The sequence below is a fragment of the Coregonus lavaretus genome (assembly GCF_964263955.1).
Source record: "Coregonus lavaretus genome assembly, chromosome: 8".
NCBI lineage: Eukaryota > Metazoa > Chordata > Actinopteri > Salmoniformes > Salmonidae > Coregonus > Coregonus lavaretus.
Window position 1 is genome coordinate 56274797 of NC_139995.1, and position 7500 is coordinate 56282296.

Genomic DNA, 7500 nt, shown 5'->3' on the forward strand with positions numbered 1-7500 from the left:
GGTTGTAGTTATAGTAATGGTAATGACTGCAGTGGTAATTGTAGTGACTGGTTGTAGTTATAGTAATGGTAATGACTGCAGTGGTAATGGTAGTGACTGGTTATAGTTATAGTAGTGGTAGTGACTGGTTATAGTTATAGTAATGGTAGTGACTGGTTATAGTTATAGTAGTGGTAGTGACTGGTTATAGTTATAGTAATGGTAGTGACTGGTTATAGTTATAGTAGTGGTGGTGACTGGTTATAGTTATAGTAGTGGTAGTGACTGGTTATAGTTATAGTAGTGGTAGTCACTGGTTATAGTTATAGTAGTGGTAGTGACTGGTTATAGTTATAGTAGTGGTAGTCACTGGTTATAGTTATAGTAGTGGTAGTGACTGGTTATAGTTATAGTAGTGGTAGTGACTGGTTATAGTTATAGTAGTGGTAGTGACTGGTTATAGTTATAGTAATGGTAGTGACTGGTTATAGTTATAGTAGTGGTGGTGACTGGTTATAGTTATAGTAGTGGTAGTCACTGGTTATAGTTATAGTAGTGGTAGTCACTGGTTATAGTTATAGTAGTGGTGGTGACTGGTTATAGTTATAGTAGTGGTAGTGACTGGTTATAGTTATAGTAATGGTAGTGACTGGTTATAGTTATAGTAGTGGTGGTGACTGGTTATAGTTATAGTAGTGGTAGTCACTGGTTATAGTTATAGTAGTGGTGGTGACTGGCTATAGTTATAGTAGTGGTAGTCACTGGTTATAGTTATAGTAGTGGTAGTGACTGGTTATAGTTATAGTAGTGGTAGTGTCTACAGTAGTAATGGTAGTGGTAGTGACTGGTTATAGTTATAGTAATGGTAGTCACTGGTTATAGTTATAGTAGTGGTAGTGACTGGTTATAGTTATAGTAGTGGTAGTGTCTACAGTAGTAATGGTAGTAGTAGTGACTGGTTATAGTTATAGTAGTGGTAGTGACTGGATGTAGTTATAGTAGTGGTAATGACAGGTTATAGTTATAGTAGTGGTGGTGACTGGTTATAGTTATAGTAGTGGTAGTCACTGGTTATAGTTATAGTAGTGGTGGTGACTGGTTATAGTTATAGTAGTGGTAATGACAGGTTATAGTTATAGTAGTGGTAGTGACTGGTTATAGTTATAGTAGTGGTAGTGTCTGCAGTGGTAATGGTAATGACTGGTTATAGTTATAGTAGTGGTAGTGACTGGTTATAGTTATAGTAGTGGTAGTGACTGGTTATAGTTATAGTAGTGGTAGTGACTGCAGTAGTAATGGTAATGACTGGTTATAGTTATAGTAGTGGTAGTGTCTGCAGTAGTAATGGTAGTCACTGGTTATAGTAGTGGTAGTGACTGGTTATAGTAGTGGTAGTGTCTACAGTAGTAATGGTAATGACTGGTTATAGTTATAGTAGTGGTAGTGACTGGTTATAGTTATAGTAGTGGTAGTGACTGGTTGTAGTTATAGTAGTGGTAGTGACTGGATGTAGTTATAGTAGTGGTAGTGACTGGTTATAGTTATAGTAGTGGTAGTGACTGGTTATAGTTATAGTAGTGGTAGTGACTGGTTATAGTTATAGTAGTGGTAGTCACTGGTTATAGTTATAGTAGTGGTAGTGTCTGCAGTGGTAATGGTAATGACTGGTTATAGTTATAGTAGTGGTAGTGACTGGTTATAGTTATAGTAGTGGTAGTGTCTGCAGTGGTAATGGTAGTCACTGGTTATAGTTATAGTAGTGGTGGTGTCTGCAGTGGTAATTGTAGTGACTGGTTGTAGTTATAGTAATGGTAATGACTGCAGTGGTAATGGTAGTGACTGGTTATAGTTATAGTAGTGGTAGTGACTGGTTATAGTTATAGTAGTGGTGGTGACTGGTTATAGTTATAGTAGTGGTAGTGTCTGCAGTGGTAATGGTAGTGACTGGTTATAGTTATAGTTGTCACGCCCTGGCTCTGGGGACTCTTATATGTTGAGCCAGGGTGTGTAGGGTCTATGTTTTGTGTTGTATGTTCAGTTTCTAGTTCATGTGTTTTCTACTTCACGTTTCGTTTTGTTGTTTTGTATTTTGTATCGTGTTGCCAGTACTCTATTAAAGAAGATGTACGCATATCACGCTGCGCCTTGGTCCACTCATTATGACGACCGTGACAGAAGATCCCACCAATACAGGACCAAACAGCGTGTCCAGGAGCAAACGCCGGAGGTAACGTTAGTGGATGTCCTCCTCGGTTGGGGGCAGATCACGGAGGAGGAGGCCGTCCGTTACCGGAGGGCGATGAAGGGGGAGACCCAGGCAGGAGAGGAGAAGCGGCGCCAACCGGGCCGTTGTCGGACAGGTGAGAGGCACCCCCAACACATTTTTTTGGGGGGGCACACGGCATGGACGACGGGGCTGCTGGAGGCAGATAAAGGGCGAGTTTGTGGACGAGGAGAGAAGGCCACCAGGTTACGGGGGCCATTGGTCAGTAGAGGGAAGGAGAGTGTAGAGGCACGGCGAGAGGTACTGATGTGTGTTACCAGTCAGGTCCGGCCCGTTCCTGATCCCCACACAAGGCCAGTGGTGTGTGTTCCCAGTACGGTCCGGCCTGTTCCTGTCCCTCGCACCAAGCCTGTGATGCGCGTCGCCAGCCCGGCCCGGCCTGTTCCTGCCCGGCCCGGCCTGTTCCTGCCCCTCGCACCAAGCCAATGGTGCGCGTCGTCAGCCCGGTCCGGCCTGTTCCTGCTCCCCGCACCAAGCCAGTGGTGCGCTTCGTCAGCCCGGTCCGGCCCGTCCCTGCTCCCCGCACCAAGCCAATGGTGCGCGTCGCCAGCCCGGCCCGTTCCTGCTCCCCGCACCAAGCCTATGGTGCGCGTTGCCAGCCCGGCCCGGCCTGTTCCTGCTCCCCGCACCAAGCCAATGGTGCGCGTCGCCAGCCCGGCCCGGCCTGTTCCTGCCCCTCGCACCAAGACAATGGTGCGCGTCGTCAGCCCGGTCCGGCCTGTTCCTGCTCCCCGCACCAAGCCAATGGTGCGCTTCGTCAGCCCGGTCCGGCCCGTCCCTGCTCCCCGCACCAAGCCAATGGTGCGCGTCGCCAGCCCGGCCCGTTCCTGCTCCCCGCACCAAGCCTATGGTGCGCGTTGCCAGCCCGGCCCGGCCTGTTCCTGCTCCCCGCACAAAGCCAATGGTGCGCGTCGCCAGCCCGGCCCGGCCTGTTCCTGCTCCCCGCACCAAGCCTATGGTGCGCGTCGTCAGCCCGGCCCGGCCCGTTCCTGCTCCCCGCACCAAGCCAATGGTGCGCGTCGTCAGCCCGGCCCGGCCTGTTCATGCTCCCCGCACCAAGCCAGTGGTGCGCTTCGTCAGCCCGGTCCGGCCCATTCCTGCTTCCCGCACCAAGCCTGTGGTGCGCGTCGTCAGCCCGGTCCGGCCCGTGCCTGTTTCACCGGTGCCTGGTCACACCGGAGCCTAAGCAATCCGCTCCACCGATGTCCAGTCCAGCTCCAGCCAGCGGGACCAGACCAGGGGCGCTACGGGGGGGTTGTTAGAGGGTGGTGGTCACGCCCGGAGCCGGATCCGCCTCCGAGGCGGAATGCCCACCCGGCCCCTCCCCTGTTGGGTTTATGTTGGCGCGGTCGCAGTCCGCGCCTTTGGGGGGGGGGTACTGTCACGCCCTGGCTCTGGGGACTCTTATATGTTGAGCCAGGGTGTGTAGGGTCTATGTTTTGTGTTCTATGTTCAGTTTCTAGTTCATGTGTTTTCTAGGTTGGCCGGGGTGGTTCTCAATCAGAGGCAACGAGAATCAGCTGTTGCTTGTTGTCTCTGATTGGGAACCATACTTAGGCAGCCTGTTGTGCACTTGTGTTTTGTGGGATCTTGTTCCGTGTAGGTTTGTGTTTGTGTTTGTTAACCGAGGACTTCACGTTTCGTTTTGTTGTTTTGTATTTTGTATCGTGTTGCCAGTACTCTATTAAAGAAGATGTACGCATATAACGCTGCGCCTTGGTCCACTCATTATGACGACCGTGACAATAGTAGTGGTAGTTACTGGTTATAGTTATAGTAGTGGTGGTGACTGGTTATAGTTATAGTAGTGGTAGTGTCTGGTTATAGTTATAGTAGTGGTAGTGACTGGTTATAGTTATAGTAGTGGTAGTGACTGGTTATAGTTATAGTAGTGGTAGTGTCTACAGTAGTAATGGTAGTGGTAGTGACTGGTTATAGTTATAGTAATGGTAGTGACTGGTTATAGTTATAGTAGTGGTAGTGACTGGTTATAGTTATAGTAGTGGTAGTGACTGGTTATAGTTATAGTAGTGGTAGTGACTGGTTATAGTTATAGTAGTGGTTGTGTCTACAGTAGTAATTGTGGTGACTGGTTATAGTTATAGTAGTGGTAGTGACTGCAGTAGTAATTGTGGTGACTGGTTATAGTTATAGTAATGGTAGTGTCTGGTTATAGTAATGGTAGTGACTGGTTATAGTTATAGTAGTGGTAGTGACTGCAGTAGTAATTGTGGTGTCTAGTTATAATTGAACAAGTAGGTAGATTAAAATATTGATTGATTGATTGGTTGGTTGATAGGATAGGATAGTCTGATTGGTTGGTTGATAGGATAGCCTGATTGGTTGGTTGATAGGATAGCCTGAACATATTCAAGTTGGTTTGGTGTCTCTAACTTGAACTTCAATAGTTACAAGTATTGTTGGTGGGTATTATATATGCTAATTTATGCACATTTAAGTAGTTATCATTTATAGTGCAGACCAGAGCTAGACCAGATCTAGTGCGAACCAGATTTAGCTAGTTACGCCCAGGCCCAGAGCTGGACCAGAGCTAGTGCAGACCAGAGCAGTAGTTGTGGTCAGTAGTTGTGTGGTCAGTAGTTGTGTTGTTATGGTCATTAGTTGTGCGGTTCATTAGTTGTTGTGGTCAGTAGTTGTGATCAGTAGTTGTGGTCAGTAGTTGTGGTCCGTAGTTGTGGTCCGTAGTTGTGGTCAGTAGTTGTGGTAAGTAGTTGTGGTCAGTAAGTGTCAGTCATTTTGGAAGTAGTTATGTGGTACTTGTGATCAGTACTTGTGATCAGTAGTTGTGTGGTTGTGGTCAGTAGTTGTGGTCAGTATTTGTGTTCAGTGGTGGTCAGTAGTAGTGGTCAGTAGGTGTGTGGTTGTGGTCAGTAGTTGTAGTCAGTAGTAGTGGTCAGTAGTTGTGGTCAGTACTTGTGGTCAGTAGTAGTGGTCAGTAGTTTTTTGTGGTTGTGGTCAGCAGTTGTGGTCAGTAGTTGTGTGGTTGTGGTCAGTAGTTGTGTGGTTGTGGTCAGTAGTTGTGGTCAGTAGTTGTGTGGTTGTGGTCAGTAGTTGTGGTAAGTAGTTGTGGTCAGTAAGTGTCAGTCATTTTGGAAGTAGTTATGTGGTTCATTAGTTGTGGTCAGTAGGTGTGTGGTTGTGGTCAGTAGGTGTGGTCAGTAGTTGTGGTCAGTAGTTTTGCGGTTGTGGTCAGTAGTTGTGGTCAGTAGTTGTGGTCAGTAGTTGTGGTCAGTAGTTGTGTTCAGTAGTTGTGTAGTTGTGGTCAGCAGTTGTGTGGTCAGTAGTTGTGTGGCCAGTAGTTGTGTAGTTGTGGTCAGTAGTTGTGGTCAGTAGTTGTGGTCAGTAGTTGTGGTCAGTAGTTGTGTGGTTGTGGTCAGTAGTTGTGGTAAGTAGTTGTGGTCAGTAGTTGTGGTCAGTAGTTGTGTGGTTGTGGTCAGTAGTTGTGGTAAGTAGTTGTGGTCAGTAAGTGTCAGTCATTTTGGAAGTAGTTATGTGGTTCATTACTTGTGGTCAGTAGTTGTGTGGTTGTGGTCAGTAGTTGTGGTCAGTATTTGTGTTCAATGGTGGTCAGTAGTAGTGGTCAGTAGGTGTGTGGTTGTGGTCAGTAGTTGTAGTCAGTAGTAGTGGTCAGTAGTTGTGGTCAGTACTTGTGGTCAAAACAAAACATAAAACAAAAAAACATGTATGCACTCACTAACTGTATGTCGCTCTGGATAAGAGCGTATGCTAAATGACTAAAATGTTAAATGTAAATGTAGTTGGGGTCAGTAGTTTTGTGGTTGTGGTCAGTAGTTAGGAAAGAAAAGCATCTCTGAATCATTCATGCTGTGGGTTTCAGATAAATAGATTCACCATTTAAAACGTTCAGTGTAAATGAAGTTTGATTTCAGTTGAGTGATGATGTAATGATTAGAAAGTTTTGGGCTATTACTTGGGGAGAGAAATATGATGGTGCATCTAGTGATGACAGCTGTTTAAAAGTATTTTTGTGATAGTTGAAGAACTATGTAGAATAGGTTTGTATGTAGACCTATTGATAGCTAGCTGTAGTTCTACCTAATAAATTAACTATTTAAGCCAATAGTTGTAGACGGTTCTCCGGTTCACAGCGCTGTATGGGCTTTGACTGACAGCCATTATAGACTTCAGCACCGTGCGCAAAAAAGAAGATGCCCCCATCCCTACCACTAATTGGGCTACTTTTGCACATTTGTTGTTGTCTGAGTGAGGGAAATGCTGTAACGTGAGGGAAATGCTGTAACGTGAGGGAAATGCTGTAACGTGAGGGAAATGCTGTAAAGTGAGGGAAATGCTGTAATGTGAGGGAAATGCTGTAAAGTGAGGGAAATGCTGTAAAGTGAGGGAAATGCTGTAACGTGAGGGAAATGCTGTAAAGTGAGGGAAATGCTGTAAAGTGAGGGAAATGCTGTAACGTGAGGGAAATGCTGTAAAGTGAGGGAAATGCTGTAACGTGAGGGAAATGCTGTAAAGTGAGGGAAATGCTGTAAAGTGAGGGAAATGCTGTAACGTGAGGGAAATGCTGTAACGCGAGGGAAATGCTGTAAAGTGAGGGAAATGATGTAACGTGAGGGAAATGCTGTAAAGTGAGGGAAATGCTGTAAAGTGAGGGAAATGCTGTAAATAGAGATGCCACCAAATGCTTCTTTCTATTGTTGTTATTTATTCGGTAACATTCAGCAGGTTAAACCCATTCATCCAGCAGGTTAAACCCATTCATCCAGCAGGTTAAACCCATTCATTCAGCAGGTTAAACCCATTCATTCAGCAGGTTAAACCCATTCATTCAGCAGGTTAAACCCATTCATCCAGCAGGTTAAACCCATTCATTCAGCAGGTTAAACCCATTCATTCAGCAGATTAAACCCATTCATCCAGCAGGTTAAACCCATTCATCCAGCAGGTTAAACCCATTCATTCAGCAGGTTAAACCCATTCATCCAGCAGGTTAAACCCATTCATCCAGCAGGTTAAACCCATTCATTCAGCAGATTAAACCCATTCATCCAGCAGGTTAAACCCATTCATCCAGCAGGTTAAACCCATTCATCCAGCAGGTTAAACCCATTCATCCAGCAGGTTAAACCCATTCATCCAGCAGGTTAAACCCATTCATTCAGCAGGTTAAACCCATTCATCCAGCAGGTTAAACCCATTCATCCAGCAGGTTAAACCCATTCATTCAGCAGGTTAAACCC